The sequence below is a fragment of the Leptinotarsa decemlineata genome, unplaced genomic scaffold (assembly GCF_025532065.1).
Source record: "Leptinotarsa decemlineata unplaced genomic scaffold, Ldec_3_MD MMD2_tig00026328_RagTag_RagTag, whole genome shotgun sequence".
Classification (NCBI taxonomy): domain Eukaryota; kingdom Metazoa; phylum Arthropoda; class Insecta; order Coleoptera; family Chrysomelidae; genus Leptinotarsa; species Leptinotarsa decemlineata.
In genome coordinates, this window is record NW_027412688.1 from 13,800,369 (window position 1) to 13,824,568 (window position 24,200).

Sequence of the window (24,200 nt, forward strand, 5' to 3'; positions counted from 1 at the left end):
GAAACATGAAACTGTCAGGCATGTTATATGCGAATGTCCGGTGTTCGGCGAGTCTACACCTGCCGATATAAATGAGATGTCTCCCAGAGACCTGTCCACCTTCCTGGAAAGGACAGGATGGACGATGATCTAGGAGTACAACTCCTCGGGAGGAAAACGATTATTCTCCACAACTCTTCATATTTAACAAAAAAAAACGCTTGTTTTCCATTTTTTTCATTAGTTATATTAGTTAGTTATATTTTAGGTTGGGAACCCTGATATTTATAATGAAGTGACTTGGTAGTTCTAATGAACCTTCAGATGACAAGCATAAGTGAGGTTATGTTATTTTGTTATGAATTCACAAAATGATGAAAACAATTAGCAAATGGTCATTATTTTGGCTATCTACTCAAAAGCAGATCAATATTACTGGCGATGAACCCTACCCGTACTATCGACCTCGCTGGATTCGTCATGAGGTAAGTATTGAACGAAAAATGGTTATAACATTAATAGTTAATAGATCTTTCTCTTTTAGGCATGGAAATATCAGCTTATCCCTGCTTTGAACATACATATTTTGTAAAAAGTAGAATATTATTGGAGTTTCTTCCCAACACCAAATTGTTATTTTTAACACCTTAATACGTGTTTCGATCACCAAGTGATCATCTTCAAGAGGAAGATTGAACTGTTTAATCTTCCTTTATCCTCTTCCTTTCATGTATGTATGGCAGATACCGACAGAAAAATAACAACTAACCCAGTTGATGCCGCGCAGAAAGCTGAAGTAAAACCATCAGGCACCTGTGCAACGTCTCCCATTGAAAGATTCGTCGCAAGTAATTTCCTATATATGAAAAGCAGAAATTAATTTTATTTGGTCGGACGACCACCGATAGACCGGTTTCGGAGTACTTGCTCCTGTCAGTACCGGGAAGGTCATTTCAGACGGAGTGAACAGTTTGAGTATCCCTAATAAACAGTTAATTACAACTAGTCAAACTATATCTGCATTTAATTTAGTAGGATGTGCATTGCGCGCCACCTGCGCAATTGTGTTTTCGCCTGAACTGGAGCATGTCATATGAACCTCTCCGGAAGATATTCAATTATCATTCCGACTCCCACCCCGGAGTATATGTTTGTGGAAATGTTTCCTATTATTAACTTCTGTATCTATATTAAGACATTGATTAACCTTCATATTTGTAGAATTTTCCGGCCTGGATGTCACGCAGGTAGATATAGCTGCCTCCGTGGTGATTTTAATAGTTTTCTTCTAAACGCAAGATCTATTAACTGAAACCTAAATGTGCGGCTGGCTTCTGCTGATGGCTACGTGCATTTGTATTTCTTTCTTTTGGTAACCAAGTGTTGCCCATCCTTACACTTGTCTGCACCATACTGATGATGGGCCAAAAGCCCGAAACACGTTTCTGGTTAAAATTCTAAACCCTTGACTTTCATGTGATTCCTACTGTTGTGAATTAATTTCACAGCTAGTATTGAAGTTGAGATTGTTTTATATAGTTACCAATATTATTGTCAGTTTTGTTTTTTGAATAAAACGCAAAAATCAAATAAAAACTCAATTTCCCGAAACTAAGAAGTTTGCCCAAACGGATATAAAACCGTTTCCCTGTCATCGGCCCCAAAAAGTCGATGAAAACATATGAGCTCTTTGATGAAGGAAGCACGGTTACTTTGATGGACTCCAACCTTGTCGAGGAGATAGAAGTGAATGGTGTAAATGATCCATAAAAATGTATTAGACCAACTGTACTTCCTATACTGACGACTAATCAAAACGTGTCAATTTGAAAATTCAGGGAACGGTAAATCAGAAAATTTTTTACATGTCAAACGTAAGAACAGTTTCAAATTTGAAACTTCCTGTTCAATTTTTAGATGTCAAAAATTTAGCGACCTTGGAATCATCTGTTACGAATTCCATTGGTCAATCTCAGAAATGCAAAACCGCTGATTCTGATTGGCCAGGACCACATCGATTAAACAATAGCCACCTGTTATTTCAAAATCAAAATTATTAATGGTGGTTCATGGAAACTTCATATTTCAAATATCGAGTCGAAGCTCACTATTTTATGTTGTATGAAAAATGATGTTTTTGAAGATGACAAATCGAAAGAACTAATGAATGAAACTATTCTGATTGATATAATTTGCTACCGCATTGAATATATTATTTACTGTAGAGGAGAAAATGCAGAAAGATAAGCATATTGGAGAGCAATATTCCAAAAGGATAGAAAATTTCGTTAAAAAAGGATACGCAAAAGTTTTGACTTGCGAAGAAGCCGCCGTTACGTCTCACAAAACCTGGTATTTGCCACACTTTGCAGTGAAACATCCTAGTAAACCACAAAAATTCAGATATGTATTTGATGCTAGAGCCAAAATAGAGAAAACCAATTTGAATGAAAATTTATGAAAAGGTCCTGACCTTTTGAATTACTTAGTAAGCATTTTATATAATTTTCGTCAAAATCGAATAGCTGTGATGGGAGACATTGAAGAAATGTTTCTGAGGATATGCATACGAAATGAAGATCAAGATTCGCAGCATTTTCTGTTGAGGGGAATAGATAAAGACGGACCTATCCTTACTCACCAAATGAAATCCAGAAGCAGTGAAAGCTATTGAAAAATATCATTACATGGATGATTACTTAGGACTTAAGACAGTTTTAAAAACGAAGCAGAAGCTATTGAAATTGTTCACCGAGTCATAAACATCCATAACCAAGGCGAATTTAGAATGATAAACTGGGTCAGCAATTCTAGTCATGTCCTGACATATACCTGTTGAATTACTATTCAAAAGTAGAACCGACACTGAAAAGTTACCCACGTCTGAAAGAACTTTAGGTTTAATATGGAATACAAAAAATGATTTTCTCAGTTTCCTGATACATTTTCGAAAAAACATGAGAAAATCATTCTAACAGACAATATTCCCACGAAGAGAGAACTATCAAAAGTGGTAATGTCAGTTTATTATCCACTTGGCCTGTTAGCAGCTTTCACTATACAAGCCAGAATTTTGATGCAGGAAGTATGATCACATAAAATTTCTTGGGATGATAAAAATCACTTCTGATCTATTTGGAAAATGGAAATCTTGGCTATCTGCAGTTTTTAAAATAAAAAATTTGAGAATTCCTGGATGGTATGGATTTAATAGTTATATTGTTGAAATTCAACTACATACTTTCACGGATGGCACTGGAAATGGATATACTGCTGTGTTATATTTTCAAATGAAAGATCCCAATGATCAGATTAAAACGCCTTTGGTAATGGCTAGGTTAAGAGTCACTTCCTTGACACCCATGACAGTACCCAGAATTGATCTTCAAGCAGCTTTTTTTGGATCAAGATTGGCTAAAACTATCGAAAATGGCCACAGCATAAAAATAGATGATAAGGTCTTCAGGATTCATTCTAAAATAGTTTTGAGTCACATCACAGGATCTATAAGACTTCTGTTGCCAACAAAATTGGAGAAATTTCTAATTATACAAATCCTAATGAACGACATTGGCTACCCACAAAGTTCAATGTAGCAGATGAAGCGATCAGAGGTCTCTGAAACATCGATAACTTTCAGAAACGCATGGCCAAAAGGAAAAATTACGTAAATTTTTCCTGGTACCGATGGTCGAGTACGGGCAATCTAAGTTAGTAATCTAATTAATTTCATATCTAGTATTGAAGTTGAGTTTGTTTATTGTTTTATATAGTAGGGGAAGGGTGGGCATAGTGGCCACTGCGGGCAAAGTTGCCACTTGAAGTTTTCTTCACTGTATAGTGCTGCAGCCTCGCGGTAATATTCACAACTACTCGCCCAGCAGCCGTTGTTATTGTTGTTATTGTGTTGTAGTTTGGTGCCGCTCAGATGCAAGCTCTGACGTTAGGTAAGTGCATCACATGTTTCGCTTCATTTTATTGTAGGCCTAGGTGAAGTAAATTCTACATCAATCGTGCAAACCAACATGTTTCTAGCTTTGAATTCATATGTCTCAACAGTAGATACTACAACGGGTTGTACGTGAAATACTCTATTTAGAAAATGGCGTGCTAGAGGGCAAAGTGGCCACAGCCGTGGCCGCGAATGTGTCCACTTTGCCCGCAATGTATGTTGCATAAAACTTGATTTTTGAAACTGCATTCATCACAAACAAAACTAAGTAGGCTTATAATATCGAGAGCAAGATTACGGCAAACTTCAGTCATTCTAATTCCGTGTTTTTTTACAGAAGAACAGTATGGTGTCCAAGTATAAAAGGAAAACCGCTCAGCAGCCTGGAACTCTGAAGATATGCAAAAGGCCATTGATGCAGTGAAGGAGGACGGGTTGCCTTGGCAAACCGCAGCTAAAAGGTTCCAGGTACCTCAAAATATTTTAAAACGGCGAGCACTCGACAAAAATGTTCAAGCAGTAAACACAAAAAAGGTTCTTGGTCACTTTCGGCCCATATTTACTGAGGAGCAGGAAAAAGAAATAGTTAACCATCTTTTGGACATGAAAGTCCGTTTTTTTTGTGTAACAGTCGCTGATCTACAGGCCATTCGCCTACAAACTCGCTGTTAAAAATTGCATACCTCATAACTTTAGTCATGAAAAAAAAGCTGCTGGGAAAGATTGGGTACAGGGATTTAGAAAACGCCACCCTATGATTGCATTACGGAAGCCTGACTTCAGCTGCACGGGCTCAAGCGTTTATCAAAACTAATGTATCAAAGTTTTTTGACATTTTGGAAGGCATTCAGAAAGATCACGTATTCTTACCTCATAGGGTGTACAATGTTGATGAGACTGGACTCTTAACAGTCCAGTCCAAGTCGTCCAAGGTCTTTGCTCTGAAAGGTCGGCGACAAGTCGGCTCTTTAACATCTGCTGAACGAGGCGTTCTTTCAACTTTTGTAGTCTGTGTCAGCTGGAGGAACATTTATACCACCCTTTGTGATTTTACCAAGATGTAGAATGAAAGTTGAATTGCAAGATGGTGCACCTCCCGTATCAGCTTTTGCATGTCATCCTACTGGTTGGATGCAAATGGAAATATTCACCCCATGGTTTGACCACTTCTTAAAATTTTCAAAGCCAACAAAAGACGACCCGATTCTTCTGATACTAGACGGTCATGCAACTCACACGAACAACTTAGACTTCATCGAAAAAGCCAGAGACAATCATGTCACTGATTTGTGCAACTTGACGTTGCGTTTATGGTACCTTTCAATACGTATTTTGTACAAAGCAATGAAAAGCTCTCAAGAAATAATCCAGGATGGACAGTGACCCAATTCCAGGTTTCCCGGCTACTTGGTGAAGCGTTTTTGAAGGCAGCTACACCAGGTATCGCCATAAAAGGCTTCAGAAAATGTGGAATCTACCTTCTGTTGATCATCCAATCAGCTCTAGCAGTGGGCTTCCTTCTGCCACATTTGATCCGTCTATTCCCAGCACTTCATTAGCTGGTTCCCTAGAAACAACTTCAAATTTGAACAGACCACCAAACAAGCTGTCCACTTCATTTGCTGTAAGTCCACGTGAAATTGTTCCTGTACCCAAGGTCAATAGGATTATCAAAAGAGAAACTAAGCGGAAGAAAGGAACAGCAATAGTTTTAACATCTAGTCCATATAAGGCCACTCTCATGGCAATTAGGAAAGAAAATGAAGATAAAGAGAATGCGAAACAATGTAGACTAGAAACAAAAAGAGAAAGGGAAATCGAAAAGAAACAGCAGGCTCCTAAGAAAAGGGTGGCTAAAATTGAAAATAAAGGAAAACGCGCATTGTTTAAGAAAAAGAATGACGATCTCTATAATGATGACGATGAAGGCAACGCCATCGACGTCGATTGTTTATTCTGTGGTGATTGTTACCCGAAATCCAAGGACAACGAAGGCTGGATTAGTTGTTCTGGGTGCCTCAAATGGGCTCACGAAGCCTGCACAGGAGCCGAAGAGGAGGACGATGAGCTTATTTGTGATTTATGTAAATACCAGTGATTTCATAGTTTCACATACTTTCAGTAATGCCTATTTTTGTTTAAAACCCTAATACAATCGTTTTGAGTTCTGAAAGTAAATGCGTTTTATTTTTTCCTACCTAAATCCATTAAGGCAGTGGCCACTTTGCCTTACCTAGTGGCCTAAAGTGGCCACTTTGACAACTTTTGGTAAAGTCAAAATTTTGTTCAAATAAGTTTGAAAATCAAGTCGTTTTTATTTTTGGATCAGGCCTAAGTAACCATACTAAATGTTGAAGGGATTTATAAAATGTTTCAAAAAAGTTTAGGGGTGGAAAAAAATAGATGTTCCTTAGGGTGGCCACTATGCCCACCCCTCCCCTAGTTTTGTTTTTTGAATAAAAAGCAAACAGTCAAATAAAATCTTATTTTTCTGAAAATAAGAAGTTTGCTCAAACACCTACGATTTTGTAGGTGCGTGTGGAAAAAAACAACAGCTAAACCAGCTAATGCCGTGCAGATGTAAAACCATCAGATTTTACTGTGCAAAGTCTTCCGTTTGGAAGATTCGTTGCAAGTATCTTGAAATATATGAAAAGCTCAGTTAAAAGCCAAAATTTCGAGTTTATATTCGAAATTTCGAGATTGAAATCGAAATTTCGTGAAAAAAGTCGGAATTTCCAAAAACAATAATAAAAATATGTAGCCCTTTTGCGCTTCCGTACTATGACAGTTCTCAAAAGCGCGTTGAGCGGTACTAGATACCTTCATATTAATCGCCCTGTTAAAAATTAGTAGAAACTTTTACGAAAAAATTTCTCGTGAATTTCTACCCGAAAAAATATAAATAAAGGCCAGATTCAGAGTGAGGATTTAGTTCACTTCATCCCCTGAAGACAGCAACTTGGCTGGTGAAACAAACATACAGGTCATGCCTGTGTTTGGTGTATCTACATATTTTGGTTATTTTGATGAATTTATTTGATACTTCTTGATTTCTAAAGGTAAGTGTATATCGTCTCTTGTTATAAATAACAATTTTATCGGTTTTCTCAACAATGGTCGTAACTCAGAATACCAAAAATGTTTTTTTAAATTGTTATTCAATCAAAATACTTTTAAACATACCATGCTTACCATCTCTCAACCTTATATTTGACACTTGGTGAGATTCAGTATCTTTTGATGCTTCTTTGTTATTTCTGTCTCCATAATAATAACAATATCTGAAGGATCTCAGAGATTAAAGAGCTATGAGTTTCAGAAGTCGAAGAGTACATTCAGCCCACACGAATTTGCTTCAAGTTTGATGTTTCTACAAGCAGCATGAGATGGAGGATTTTGTGTCTAGTCTACACAACATACTTCGAATATTTAATTCACGTAGGAAATTGAAAATAAACACCGATGAGGGTTTAGAATTAAATGTATATGATGAATCCCTGACAGTTCTCACCACTGTCCACTACGAAATATGGGAGATATTGAAAACAAGCTATCAAGAAAATAACTGAAAGTACCGTAAAACGGGGTGAAGAGAAACACGTTTGTACTTGTAACGTAGAAAATGATTGAAAGCTATGAATTCCAATTCAAAAATTTTTAGTAAAAGCTAAGTTTTCAAAGACCATTCTAATAATAAATATTGTTTTTTTGTGTTCCAACTCACCTCATAATAAGGACTGATTTGGAACACGTATAGAAATCTTTGGTTGGAAATGTATAGGAATACATGGCAATTATGAACAGAACATATATTTATTTATAATCAGAAACGGATTGTATTTTCAACTGGCAATATTGTATAAAAAAACTGCTTTCAGACACTTGCAATACTGAATCAAAACCAAAAAGAGTACACACCGATTTTAGACTAGAACCCAAACAGAACACCAGACAGCGCTATTTCAACCCTCCAGGTCTCACTAGTGGTGCTAGGCTGAACCACAAATACATTGTTGGACTCAATAACTGTTCTCAAAGAAGTATGTAAGTAAAGTCGATGACAGAGAACTGAATTTTCGAATATCAAAGATAAACAATCCTCCCAAGGCAGTCACATACGAAGCAAAGCTTCGACATCTACCGCCAATGAGATTCGTCCTCTGTCTTTCACTTTTGTGAGGAAAGATGTCATCGCCCTCAGTCACTTATAGGTTTGTCTTTTTTTGCATTTTTTTTTTCGAAATTCGAGACAATGAATTTGCTCACTGAGAGACACGTTTTACCATTCCTATTGGGAGATTTTTTTCAACTTCCGGAAATTATATGAATGTTTGATTTTCAAATTTAATGATACCCCATAGTTGATATTTCAAGTGTCAAGACGCTCCAAGGACAGATTTATGGAAGGGGTAGTACTTATAACCATCCACCCCCTCGACATCAACATTCAATACTGAAATGAAGGACAACACTGGAACCTCTGGCGAGAAATAAATTCAAAGCATGTTGAGCGATACTAAATTTTTCTGGTCTTCGAAATCGGATATTAGCTACGTGTTCTATGAAACGAGTTGTAATAGCTCGCTTAGTCAGACTGATGTATTTTTTGTCATGGTCCTCGTAGTTCATTCCATATATCCCCGAATTTTCATTTTTCAACATATTGTCTTCGGGGTTATCTAACATTTGTTAGAATGAGCAAGAAGTTTTGAAGGCTTCTTCAATGTTCGGCTCATCGAAAATTCGATGTAATCCGTGAGTGTATCTTGGTTCATAGAAAAGGACAATGAACTTTGAATTATTGTATTTTCAAAATACTTTTCCTGATTGACTTATAGATGTCTCAGATGTGTCGAAGGTTCTACCGGTGAGAAAGTTACCAAAGTGCTTGAAAAGATGGTAATCGGTTGGCGAGAGGTCTGGGGAGTACGTTGGGTGGAGCAGAACTTGGACGCTTAATTCGTTAAATTTTCAGACGGTGATTTGTGAAGTGTGCGGACGGACATTGTCGTGGAGCAGGATCGGATATCTTCTGTTACCCAGTACCGGCTGCTGCTGATGCAATTTTGGGTAAATTTTGTCGATTTCCTCACAATAGGACTCTGCTGTGATGAGATGGCTCTGTTGCAGAAAGTTATAGTGAATCACACCAGCCACAGACCCCCATACAGTAACTATGGTCTTTTTGGTAGGTTTTCGCCTTTGGAAAATGCCTGAGTGGCTAATTATGTCCTATGTCTGTCCTGAACGTCTCCTGTTGTCTTATACAATCCACTTTTCATCGCACGTGAAGATCCGATCCAAAAAAAGGATCGTTTCGGTTGCGCAAAAACAAAGAAAGCCCCATGACATCCGTAAAAAGTGAACAGTTTGTTCTAGCACAAAACACTACAGAAAAATCCTCAAGGCGCTCTAAGAGCGGTGCCTGTGCGAAAGTAGCGATTCACATTGGAGTTGAATCACTCAAACAGTGAAGTTCGAAGTGTACTGAGTTGAACCAAAACGATGAGTAGCCACAGTCCACAAACTCATATGGTTATTGAAATTGAGGTTGCTCTACAGACTGATTCCAAGAAATGTATTTAGTTTTTTGTTTGATATAATGATGTTTTGTGTTGTTCATTCTTTGTGTTTTGTGAATTGTATTGTTTATTAGTGCGATTACATCAGGAGAATAGAAGGTAACAAATCCCATTCTTCTCCAAAAAGTGAAAATTCGGCATCCGCAAAATTTTGCGAGCATTTACAATTTTGACAAGCGTGAAATCGAAGAAAAAAAGGACTCGGCCGTTGATTCAAAAATAAATATTATAAGCCATTTATGATGCACCGTTTGGAACCTTTGGTGTAGTAATGAATATTACTGGAGTTTTTTCCCAACACCAAATCGTTATTTTATTCAGTTTTAATCTTCCTCTTTGAAGATGATCACTTGGTGATCGAAACACCTGTCGAGGTGTTAAAAATAACGATTTGGTGAGTAGATGAACAACACCGATTCTGGCTCAAAATCCCATGTATTTTCTTGTGGAGCTAAACTTTTTGCAATTTTTGGTTCAAACAGGAGTGGGGGAAACGTGTGACGTCATCGACGCAGGATGGAACGAGTATCGTAGCGATTTAAGCGTGGACCCCCTTGCCCTCGGCCCCCCTTAGTACTCCACATCACCGCTCAGGCCCTCTTGGTACTCCACCTAACCTATCGGCCCCCTTGTCACGTTCCAGTCACGTGATTTTAATTAACACGAACGTAAGATATTGAAGTTAACTGCGAATGTTGGGTATTCTTTTGTCGGGACCGAAATTGACTCATTCATTATATTTGACAGCATTTTTTTTTGATTTCCGTAAAATGTAATCGTCATTATCATATTGAAGATAGGAAAATATACTTTGATTTGGGAAATAATTAATGTTTCATGTAAAGATGTGTATGTGTGTGTAAGAGCGAGAGATGCGTGTGACGTAATCGATGCAAAGAGAGATGGAGATGTTATCGAGATTTACGGGTTGCTAGTGCAAGCAGGTGTTGCCAGTTGTACAATAAATCATTGTTTATGGAGTAATGTAGCGTTGCCGGTTTTGGAATTATTCGTGAACTACTCGACGAAAATTGGAAGCGCGAAAATGATATATTTTATAATAATGAATCAGATTTAAGAAAAAATATGACAACTCAACCTGCGATCCGTCATTGTATACGGGGTGTCTCAAAATACATCATTGAAAACAAACATGATGTTGAAGTGTACAGGGTGCGTCAAAATATATTTAAGGAAAAACATGTCGGTTCAACAGAAGTCTAGCATTCCAACATGCCAAAAGGGCACTACGTCTCGTATCTTTCTTTGTTAACCAAGTTAGCATCATCAGGAGAAAAAGGAGATCCAAAAGCGTCGAGAGGTTAAGCGTTGTGGACTCAACGTGAGGGCAATGGGGGAGCGAAGTATTCGACAATGACATTTCAAAATACGTGGTTTTCCGTGCGTTTTCGATCGTTTTTCGTGTGTTTACGATCGTTTTTCGTGCGTTTTCGATCGTTTTACGTCCGTTTACGGTCGTTTTTCGTGCGCTTTCGATCATTTTTCGTGCGCTTTTGATCGTTTTGCATACGTTTTCTATTTTTGTTGATGGTATCATAAGGCGGTGAGGTTAGATAAAAAAGAAGAAATGATTTAGAAATTTATTATACATTTTTATTTTGGTAATATATCACAAAGCCATTTGTACAAAATATCTACGTTTCGGAGACTGCAATTGTAGTTGGTTCACTTGCGAATGTGATGCATACAAGGTGAGACACCTTCGTTGTTGTCGAATGTGGGAACTATCCATGTTGTATTGTCATAGCCCTCCAAATTCACAACGCGTGTCGGTATATTAAACTCGTGAAATTTTTCAGTTAGAAAGTCATGTTTTTGATGTCCTCGCACATAAATGACATCGACACCTCAATCCGTGAATGTTTCGCTCCAAGTAACAGGCGGTACGACGATCTTCTTTACTCAAACTTGAAAATGGTGTGTTTGGCAGCAATAAAAAGTTACTACACTGAATTCTAATCCTAATGGCTATTTCCTTAGGATGGAATTTTTGCTCGACGGTGAAGCCTTGAATATCTACAACAGCTATTCTCATGTTGACTCTTCGATTGATACTGAAGCAAAATCACATGTTCAGTTCCATTTTTTAATAATTTCGCTGAGTGGGAGGTGTTCTATGACAGTGTCGTGCACAATTATGCAATAGGCTCTAGAATTTTGAGAAAATCCCTCGGATGCTTCGATTTCAAGTTTTACATCAACACTGGAACTTTTGATGCTCTCATCCCTTCTGGAACAATCGATGACAAAGAGAGCTTTGTCCGTAAAGACGGTGTAAGTGAGAAGAGGATTATGTTGGTCATTTTGTAGCTGAGACCAAATTGTGAGTAGTTGAAATAAGCTTGCGGAAAATTCCCCTTTGCAAAATTCAAATGCATATTTTCCTTGGGGTAATTCTCACCGTTAAGAGTGAGCGTTATATTGGTAATATTCAAATGATTGAATATTGTTGGATCATTGTTGACTTTAGTGTAGTCATGATTTTTTTGGAAACATACAATCACATAGCGAGGGCTTTCGAGGAACGAAGAAGTCTTGACGGCCCATATTTCATTTTTTGCACCTTGTGTGAGAGCAGGCAGCATATGAAGTTCCCATTTTCTGAACGGTATGAGAATAGGAGTGTCTGCTGGATAGCTTTCAAAAGTTGCAATTTAATTTGATCATGCGGAAAGAGTCGTTTAACTTTCAGTTCGATATTTTCAATTTCCAATTTAACTTCCGTTTTCGATGTTAGTGCAGCAGGAGTTTCTTCTATTTTGAAACAGTTGCTATCATCTCCAGCTCGTACTAATCGAATGGTATGTTTACCGTAGGAAACACACTGATAATCGTTGAAGATATTCAAAAAATGCTTGATGGGTATGAGCATGTTGAATGTTAGATGAGTTGTGTTGATGACGCCTGTATTGTTGGGAAAAGTCCAACCGGAGGTGGCCAAGTGTTTGATATCTTCGTCGGTGTAGATGAGAAAGCCACTAACAGTACTAACAATTCCAAGTTCACGAACTGCTGATTATTCGAAGGATTGGATGTGGCTAAAAATCAAATTTCAAAATTCTTAAAACAGTATTATCATTATTACATTAATAATAATAAATTTTTGTACTGTCGTCGGTCCTTGATGTGTAAGCCGAATTTTAGATTATTCGGAAGATTGGAAGCAGGTGTATTTTATAATTGATAAATTCACATCATTATTTTTTTTCCATAAAAGGATGTCCCAGTCAGGCCCTAGCTCCGGAGCTCTGATATTTCCGGAGGCCGCACTGGGTCATTTACTCAGATAACCACTACTCACGTCCGTGGGGTGAGTGATTACTGGGTCCGAGAATCATGTGCCCTGAGTAGCCGTAGTGAACTAAGGATGACGGCCTTCTGGTATGATTTTTAGATTGGAGAGTAGCGTGTCCATCATTCCACCAAGAACCCCTATGATCAGAACCACCATTTTTACGGAATGGTTTGGGTAGAGCCTGCGGAGTTCAAAGAGCAAGTCTCAATATTTTGTCCGTTTTTCCTCCTCTTTTCCGACGATGCGATGTTCGTTTCGCCAGGAGACGAAAACTCTATGACGAACATCGTCTTACTTTGATGTTCGAGGACATCATTATTATCTTTTTTTTTTCACCGTAGTTTGCGCTGGTCAAGCCCTATCTTCCGAAGCCTCGATACATTCGGGAGGGCGCGCCAGCATTATCAACCAATGACCACTCCCCACACCGTGGGGTGAGTGATCATTGGGTCCGAGAATCATGTGACATGAGCAAGCGCAGTGAGCCAAGAATGACAGCTTTCTGCATCTGTGCGGCTAAGAGTTCTGCCTTAGTGCGGCAAGCCGGTATGATTTTAAGATTCGAGAGTAGAGAAGACATCATTCCACCAAGGACTCCAATAATCAGAACAACCATCTTGACAGAGTGATCTGGATAGAGTCTGCGGAGTTCGAAGAGAAAATCTCGATATTTTATCCGTTTTTCCTCCTCTTTTCTGACGATATTCATCTCGCCAGGAGCTGAAAACTCCACGACAAATATCGTCTTGGTCTGGTGGTCGAGAAGGACTATATCAGGCTTATTAGCTTGTATGAGCCTGAGGGTGGGGAACGAATAGTTCCAATAAATTTGGCACTTCTCGTTCCTCACAACGGATTCAATATCCCCCGGAGCGTAGGGCAACACCGGTGTCTCGTCAATACCGTAAGAGTGCCGTAAATTGTAGTATAGCACTCTTAGGGCCGCGTTATATCGATGGATATAGGCCGAGACCGCATATGCTGGACATGCTGATAGCAAGTGCATTAGAGTCTCGGGCGCCTCGCGGCAGGCCCTGCACCTTGTGTCAGGAACCTCTATACCCATCACGCAACTGTGGTAGACTAAGGTGTTGAAGACACCATCCTGGCAAGCCATGATGAACCCCTCAGTTTCCGACTTCAGCCCACTCGACCTGAGAAAAGCGAAGGTCAGGCGCCAAGGTCTCCTATGTTATTGAAGAAGACCCTATGCATTGGCCTATCCTTATGTTTCCGCAGAAGTGAGGTAATCTCTGCGGCTTTCATCTGAGCTTTTTGCTGAACAGGTTCCAACTCGGTGACAGAATTGTGGTCACCTCGTTCAGTATCGAAAACTATACCGAGTGCATCAGCTGCTCGGGCAGCTGCTCTGAAGAGAAATGATCCAATTCCTGACGACTTTACAGACTTTACATTCTGTCATGTAGACACTCTAAATTCAAAAGTCCACGGCCTAACTGTTGTCGGGGGAAGTACAACCGTGGAACAGACGATTTGGGATGCAAACTCCTATTGGGATGCATCATTTTTCGGGTCTTTACGTCTAGTTGATACAGCTCCTCCCGAGTCCACTACACTACTTCCAAACGAGTAGAGTAAGATTGGAACGGCAAGCATATTTGTTGCAGCAACTTTGTTCTTTCCCGACAGTTCCGATGACCAGATCTGTCGAAGTTTGTGCTGATACTTGCCGCGGAGAGAGTTTTTCACTGCTGTTACCTCTTGTGAGTGGCGTTGTTCCACCCCGAGGTAAGTATACGTCTCTCCGGCATCCAGATGGTGTAAGATGCTTCCATCTACGAGCTGCACATCCTCTCCGTAGTTCCCGCATCGTTCTCTTTTGAGATGGACCATTGCACATTTGTCTATCCCGAATTTCATCCTGATAGCATGCGTGTACTCTTCCAACACCCTCAAGGACTGATGGAGATCCTTCTCTCCAGAGGCATAACGTTTAAGATCATCCATATAAAACAAATGGGTGACCTTGTGCCTCCGGTTTCCGAGGGTGCCACAGTTATACCCTCGAGTGTTTCTGAGCGTAACGGATAATGGCAATAGTGAGATGCAGAAGAGAAGGGGACTGAGGGAATCACCCTGAAATACATCCCTTCTGAAAGTGACCCACCCTGTTTGGACTCTTACTTGACCAGATGTTATAGACCAGTTGTTCAATGCAGCTCACTATTTTGTCGGGTACCGCAAGGCATCTGAGCAAATGCAAGATGAGCTCATGCGAAATTGTATCAAATGCCTTACGGTAATCGATCCAGGCCATAGAGAGGTTACGCTCATTTTGTATCGAGTCCTGCGTTACATATCTATCGATGAGCAGGTTCTCTTTACATCCAGCGACTCCACTCTTCGACCCTCTCTGCTCATATATCCGTTCGAACACTCGGTCAACTGAGGTGAGTATTCGTGTGTATAAGATGCTTGTGAACAACTTATAACACGAATTCAAGCATGTCATCGGTCTGTAATTCTTAGGATTCGACAAATCTCCGCTTTTGGGGATAACAACGGTGGGTTCTTGGAACCCACAAGGGCTCTTCGAACATCATCCGGGGTTATCGGGTTGCGCAGTTCATTGAGCTCAGGCTGTCGAAGCTCTCTGTTGAAAGTTTCGAACTGCGCTAGGGCTGGAGTGTCTAAGTTGAGTGGCTGCGGGTGTTCATAGATATCCTTCCAGAAGGATTCCACCTGATCAGCGGTCGGCGGATTATCCACAACACGTGGATGCTCTTTGAATAAGCGAGAAGGTTTCTCGCGGAACCTAAGGTTTTCCGCGATACTTCACTAGTGACTTCTTAGCAGCCACTAGCATTCGTATCATATCAAGGCAGAGCTGTTTGGTGGTCAGCAGCACGCCTTGGCTTAAAGTGTGATGGATACGTCGTAGTTTGGCGGCTATTCGCCGCACTGCGGGCGTGAAAGTCCTGTTGGCCGCCCTGTATAGTCCATCAAACATTGGATACGAGACGCGTGTTGTCTCGCCGACGTTATCTTAGCCTCCATCTTGTGTACACGCCGTTCAATCTTCCGAACCGCAAGGCCGGGATTTCGTCCTTCCTATACACGGCGGTGTTGATATGCCAGATGTCAGCCTCTTCTGTCAGAACACTATGAACCTCCGCATCCAAACAAGCCAGTTCTTGTGGCTTCAGGGGCCTAATTATGTGGAGCGCCCTGCGTGTTCTGATTGTCGTCCCCTTTGGTGGTATGGTGCGAGTCTCCTCTCCAGCCGTGCCAACGGGTGGTAGAACTCACTTCTACCACTTCGTTAGCAGACTGGGAAGGAGCTAATAGATTTTATTACATTATTTGTTAGTTAAAGGTGAACCAAATAAAAGCGTGTTGAGAATAGAAATAATTTGTTGCCACCTAGCATGGGTTGATAATGAGTAACACATCGTCAACAGAAAAATAATAGCCTAAACTTTTATGAAATCAACAAAATGTGATTATATTACTGCAGTCATAATTAAACTTTTTCTTGAATGTTAGAAATCCTTATTTAGAGACATTTCATATTATTGCTCGCGTTCTCTTGTAAAAGTAGAGTAGAAAGGTTAAGTCTTTTAGTCGATGATGAAATGGTAATAATTCTCTAGACTGTAACGGAGTAATAATATCCTTGGTGAAAAGGAATAACACAATTATAGAAACTATCTATTTCCTTATTTGTTTCCACCGTCTTTTTATCAAGCATCTGCTAAGGGTTCGCATTTTAGCGCCAAATTCAACAATGGCTGCGCACTACCGACGGATCTCATGTTGGTGTGAGTTTACAGAACATACAAATCTAATACAACACGTGGACAACTCTTTCTATGGATCTCGTTTCGAAACTTTTTTAACAAAAACCCAAAATTCAAAATTGTTTCCCCTCTCAACGTCAAATGCGAAATTTGACGTTGAAAATTTTGTTACAGCGCCAGAGAAAATGTGATTATTATGATATTTGTACATACAGTGAGATTTAAATGTAAGTGTAAGTGAAAAATTATTAGTAATATGATATTGAAATTATTTGTTCAATTTCATTTATCAAAAGTTAAAATATAATTGTGAATTTGACTCAATTTTTGTATTTCAGATTTTTCGTTTGAATTATTATTATTGTAAATTTGACTTAAATTTTGTATTTCAGATTTTTCGTTCAAATTATTATTATTTTCACTTATAACTAAAAATAATAATGATTTAAACAAAAAATCTGACATACAAAATTATATTTTATACAATACAATTATATTTTACATATACAATTATATTTTAACTTTTGATCAATAAAATTGACAAATAATTTCAATATCATATTACTAATAATTTTTCATTTTAACTTACATTTAAATCTCACTGTGTGTACAAATATCATAATAATCATATTTTCTCTGGTGCTGTAACAAAATTTCCAACGTCAAATTTTGCATTTGACTTTTCGTTTTTATGTTTGGATTTATATGCCCTTTTTTATATTTTAAACTAACTTTGATGACTTTTTCGTAACATATCTATTGCCACATAATATTTGCATGATCTTTATTTTGTAGATAATCTTGATAAAGGAAAAAAATATATTTCCGAAAGCTTGAATAGCAAAAAATAGTGTTTTCATAGCCCACAAAGATTGACTGAAATTATATATATATATATATATATATATATATATATATATATATATATATATATATATATATATATATATATATATATATATAACAGAATAATTAGTGACTGGATTAACTATAAATCGATTTAATTCGTGAGGTTGCAGTCAATAGCTGGGCTGTTACAAAGAAAACTCTTTGTTATATGTCAAGCTTTCGGAATATTTCACACCTTCGTCAGGACAACTACAATAATAAGATTATATATCTTGTAAAAAATATATAAATATGGAGAACTTACTAACGTGAGAATAAAATATAAAATGGTTCAAAAACAGATAGAAAAACATTAATAAATGACAGTTGATAAAAATTTTGGCTGACAATGTCAAGTGGGAAAATTCTGAATGATACTCGAATTACTAGATTTTTTATTTTCTTTATCATATTTCAGTAGGTACGTGTAAATTTTGCTAAGACTATCAATATCAGTTCGTTTATTCATTGAATGTTCTTCGTTATTAATATGTATCATTTCCAAAAATATTCTTTTCGTTGTATTGGTTTCTCTATCTAAAATATTTGGATTTTCAAAATTCATTTTATGATCCTCTGAATTAACATGTTCTGTTAATGCACAAGAATTAACATTTCGTCTACAGTCGCTCTTATGGGAAGTGATGCGACTACTTAGAGGTCTAGATGTTTGTCCTATATATGTTTTAGAACAATCCATACAAGAAATTTTGTATACTAAATTGGATTTTTGTTTATTTGAAATTGGAGCTTTTACTTTACTGTATAATTTAGATATAGAAGTGACATTTGTTTTAGATATTTTGAGGTTATCATTTCGGAATACATTAATTAATTTTGGTGTCAATTCTTGAATATATGGGAGTGATTTATATATGAATGAAGGTATAACGTTGTTATGTTCAACTTCTTCATTATTATTTTGAAAGTTTGTTCTTTCACAAAATAAAATTCTGTTTACTAAAGATTTAGGATAAGAATTTTGGATCAGAATTTTACTGAAATTAGACAAACTTTGGTTTCGTAAATCGGGATGGGTAATTTTGATGATTCTGTTTTTTAATGATTTTATTAAATTGATTTTCATTTTATTTGGATGATAGGAATGGTAATTAATAAATCTATTACTTGATATTGGTTTTCTGTACCATTCAGTGATGATAATATTTTGTTCTGATCTCAATAACTTCATATCGAGGAAAGGAATTGAGTTGTTTATTTCCTCTTCAATAGTGAATTGGATATTGAGATCATATGAATTAAATACATTCAAAATTTCTTCTTTTCCATCTGTAGGTATGGTCAGAATCAAATCATCTACAAAACGTTTGATGAATGGAATACGGAAAGATAATTTCTGAATACAGTCATCAATAAGCTCATCTAAAACAAAACTCGATAAAATTGGTGAAATGGTGGAACCCATAGGTGTGCCAAATATTTGTTTATAAAATTTGTCTTCAAATATAAAATATGTTGAATCAAAAATAAAATCTAAAATATTCATGAATGTAATTTTGTCTAATTCACAGTGTTCTTCAATGTTAGACCAATTTTTGTTCAAAGTTTGTTTCACTACTTTTAACGGTAGGTTTGTGAAAAGTGAAACAACATCTAGGCTTATCAAAACATAATTTTGAGGAAGCTGAAAATTATTTATAAATTCACTAAATGAAAAAGAATCTTTAATATAATAAGGATTGTCTGTTTTATAGGAAGTTGTTAAAATATTCGTTAGAAATTTACAAAGTTTTGAGTTAGGTGCATCGATGGAAGATACAATTGGTCGCATGGATAAGGTAGGTTTATGAACTTTAGGTAACGAATAAAAACGTGGTGCTATGGAATTGTATATCATTAATGATTTAGCTGTAATATTATCTATTTTGTGACAATTTTTTAATTTTGTAACAATTTTATTTGCTTTCTGTTGTAGTGTAGAAGTTGGGTATGACCAAAAATTTTATAGTATTTATAGTTTTCTAATAAAATGTGATTTTCATTGATGTATTGGTCTCTACACATGGCGACTGTAACGTTACCTTTGTCACTATTCATGATAATAATCTCTGGATGTTCTTTCAGATATTTTCGGGTTTTATTATACAATTCATTCAAATAGTGTTCTTTGTCATGATTTTTGTGTAGAAAATTTGTTATTATATTCGTTACTTGTGTTCTATATAAATATTTCTTAGTCTCATCGAAATTCTCCATTATATATTCCAAATCTGCTAATAGAGACGAAATGTTAATATTATGTTTATTTGGAGAAACACTGAATTTAGGGCCAAGAGATAGAAAATTTTGTATATCTTTAGGAAAATTGATATTGGTTAAGTTTTTAAACCAATCTTTTTGGAATAATATTTCAGATAGAAAGTTATTTTTCAATGAATTGATTTTTTGAATGTTTTTATTTTTAATTTGATGGAAGTGGCGGTTATAATTTACACCTGACCTACGTTTAAATTATATACAGTAAAGTAAAAGCTCCAATTTCAAATAAACAAAAATCCAATTTAGTATACAAAATTTCTTGTATGGATTGTTCTAAAACATATATAGGACAAACATCTAGACCTCTAAGTAGTCGCATCACTTCCCATAAGAGCGACTGTAGACGAAATGTTAATTCTTGTGCATTAACAGAACATGTTAATTCAGAGGATCATAAAATGAATTTTGAAAATCCAAATATTTTAGATAGAGAAACCAATACAACGAAAAGAATATTTTTGGAAATGATACATATTAATAACGAAGAACATTCAATGAATAAACGAACTGATATTGATAGTCTTAGCAAAATTTACACGTACCTACTGAAATATGATAAAGAAAATAAAAAATCTAGTAATTCGAGTATCATTCAGAATTTTCCCACTTGACATTGTCAGCCAAAATTTTTATCAACTGTCATTTATTAATGTTTTTCTATCTGTTTTTGAACCATTTTATATTTTATTCTCACGTTAGTAAGTTCTCCATATTTATATATTTTTTACAAGATATATAATCTTATTATTGTAGTTGTCCTGACGAAGGTGTGAAATATACCGAAAGCTTGACATATAACAAAGAGTTTTCTTTGTAACAGCCCAGCTATTGACTGCAACCTCACGAATTGAATCGATTTATAGTTAATCCAGTCACTAATTATTCTGTTATACAAGGATGGGGTTTTACCAAGAAATCCATCAACGCTATGGAGCAACGAGCGTGAGATTCTTGAAGACTTGGGCAAATGATAACATCAAATTGGCAACATTACAGAATAGAAAAATTTTCCTTTTGAAGTGCAGACAAATGAGTTTATTTCCCAACCATATTTCCAATGGAATCCATAACATCATCAACTTAATGAATCATCAAGAAGGACGAACAGGACGTCAAATTAATAATTTCAATTTAAAGTTGAGAAAGAAAATTCTGAATTTAGAAATTCAAATTACTATTTGTGATATATCCAAACTGAACAAAGAACAAGCAGATCTAGAAAGGAAAGTATTAACAATAATACCAAATCATATATTTGTCGAATTTAAACGTAGGTCAGGTGTAAATTATAACCGCCACTTCCATCAAATTAAAAATAAAAACATTCAAAAAATCAATTCATTGAAAAATAACTTTCTATCTGAAATATTATTCCAAAAAGATTGGTTTAAAAACTTAACCAATATCAATTTTCCTAATGATATACAAAATTTTCTATCTCTTGGCCCTAAATTCAGTGTTTCTCCAAATAAACATAATATTAACATTTCGTCTCTATTAGCAGATTTGGAATATATAATGGAGAATTTCGATGAGACTAAGAAAGATTTATATAGAACACAAGTAACGAATATAATAACAAATTTTCTACACAAAAATCATGACAAAGAACACTATTTGAATGAATTGTATAATAAAACCCGAAAATATCTGAAAGAACATCCAGAGATTATTATCATGAATAGTGACAAAGGTAACGTTACAGTCGCCATGTGTAGAGACCAATACATCAATGAAAATCACATTTTATTAGAAAACTATAAATACTATAAAATTTTTGGTCATACCCAACTTCTACACTACAACAGAAAGCAAATAAAATTGTTACAAAATTAAAAAATTGTCACAAAATAGATAATATTACAGCTAAATCATTAATGATATACAATTCCATAGCACCACGTTTTTATTCGTTACCTAAAGTTCATAAACCTACCTTATCCATGCGACCAATTGTATCTTCCATCGATGCACCTAACTCAAAACTTTGTAAATTTCTAACGAATATTTTAACAACTTCCTATAAAACAGACAATCCTTATTATATTAAAGATTCTTTTTCATTTAGTGAATTCATAAATAATTTTCAGCTTCCTCAAAATTATGTTTTGATAAGCCTAGATGTTGTTTCACTTTTCACAAACCTACCGTTAAAAGTAGTGAAACAAACTTTGAACAAAAATTGGTCTAACATTGAAGAACACTGTGAATTAGACAAAATTACATTCATGAATATTTTAGATTTTATTTTTGATTCAACATATTTTATATTTGAAGACAAATTTTATAAACAAATATTTGGCACACCTATGGGTTCCACCATTTCACCAATTTTATCGAGTTTTGTTTTAGATGAGCTTATTGATGACTGTATTCAGAAATTATCTTTCCGTATTCCATTCATCAAACGTTTTGTAGATGATTTGATTCTGACCATACCTACAGATGGAAAAGAAGAAATTTTGAATGTATTTAATTCATATGATCTCAATATCCAATTCACTATTGAAGAGGAAATAAACAACTCAATTCCTTTCCTCGATATGAAGTTATTGAGATCAGAACAAAATATTATCATCACTGAATGGTACAGAAAACCAATATCAAGTAATAGATTTATTGATTACCATTCCTATCATCCAAATAAAATGAAAATCAATTTAATAAAATCATTAAAAAACAGAATCATCAAAATTACCCATCCCGATTTACGAAACCAAAGTTTGTCTAATTTCAGTAAAATTCTGATCCAAAATTCTTATCCTAAATCTTTAGTAAACAGAATTTTATTTTGTGAAAGAACAAACTTTCAAAATAATAATGAAGAAGTTGAACATAACAACGTTATACCTTCATTCATATATAAATCACTCCCATATATTCAAGAATTGACACCAAAATTAATTAATGTATTCCGAAATGATAACCTCAAAATATCTAAAACAAATGTCACTTCTATATCTAAATTATACAGTAAAGTAAAAGCTCCAATTTCAAATAAACAAAAATCCAATTTAGTATACAAAATTTCTTGTATGGATTGTTCTAAAACATATATAGGACAAACATCTAGACCTCTAAGTAGTCGCATCACTTCCCATAAGAGCGACTGTAGACGAAATGTTAATTCTTGTGCATTAACAGAACATGTTAATTCAGAGGATCATAAAATGAATTTTGAAAATCCAAATATTTTAGATAGAGAAACCAATACAACGAAAAGAATATTTTTGGAAATGATACATATTAATAACGAAGAACATTCAATGAATAAACGAACTGATATTGATAGTCTTAGCAAAATTTACACGTACCTACTGAAATATGATAAAGAAAATAAAAAATCTAGTAATTCGAGTATCATTCAGAATTTTCCCACTTGACATTGTCAGCCAAAATTTTTATCAACTGTCATTTATTAATGTTTTTCTATCTGTTTTTGAACCATTTTATATTTTATTCTCACGTTAGTAAGTTCTCCATATTTATATATTTTTTACAAGATATATAATCTTATTATTGTAGTTGTCCTGACGAAGGTGTGAAATATACCGAAAGCTTGACATATAACAAAGAGTTTTCTTTGTAACAGCCCAGCTATTGACTGCAACCTCACGAATTAAATCGATTTATAGTTAATCCAGTCACTAATTATTCTGTTATATATATATATATATATATATATATATATATATATATATATATATATATATATATATATATATATATAATTTCAGTCAATCTTTGTGGGCTATGAAAACACTATTTTTTGCTATTCAAGCTTTCGGAAATATATTTTTTTCCTTTATCAAGATTATCTACAAAATAAAGATCATGCAAATATTATGTGGCAATAGATATGTTACGAAAAAGTCATCAAAGTTAGTTTAAAATATAAAAAAGGGCATATAAATCCAAACATAAAAACGAAAAGTCAAATGCAAAATTTGACGTTGGAAATTTTGTTACAGCACCAGAGAAAATATGATTATTATGATATTTGTACACACAGTGAGATTTAAATGTAAGTTAAAATGAAAAATTATTAGTAATATGATATTGAAATTATTTGTCAATTTTATTGATCAAAAGTTAAAATATAATTGTATATGTAAAATATAATTGTATTGTATAAAATATAATTTTGTATGTCAGATTTTTTGTTTAAATCATTATTATTTTTAGTTATAAGTGAAAATAATAATAATTTGAACGAAAAATCTGAAATACAAAATTTAAGTCAAATTTACAATAATAATAATTCAAACGAAAAATCTGAAATACAAAAATTGAGTCAAATTCACAATTATATTTTAACTTTTGATAAATGAAATTGAACAAATAATTTCAATATCATATTACTAATAATTTTTCACTTACACTTACATTTAAATCTCACTGTATGTACAAATATCATAATAATCACATTTTCTCTGGCG

General features: G+C 35.3%; 1 protein-coding gene and 1 long non-coding RNA gene across 2 annotated transcripts in view; one reads left to right on the forward strand and one right to left on the reverse strand.

The window, feature by feature from the left end:
* LOC111509333 (cilia- and flagella-associated protein 44) overlaps positions 1-24,200 on the reverse strand; it is a 253,118-nt gene that overhangs the window by 58,310 nt on the left and 170,608 nt on the right.
* On the forward strand, positions 279-3,094 carry LOC141485384 (uncharacterized). The gene is made up of 3 exons (XR_012467167.1): positions 279-464; positions 524-1,797; positions 2,254-3,094. It is a non-coding gene; the product is annotated as an uncharacterized lncRNA (long non-coding RNA).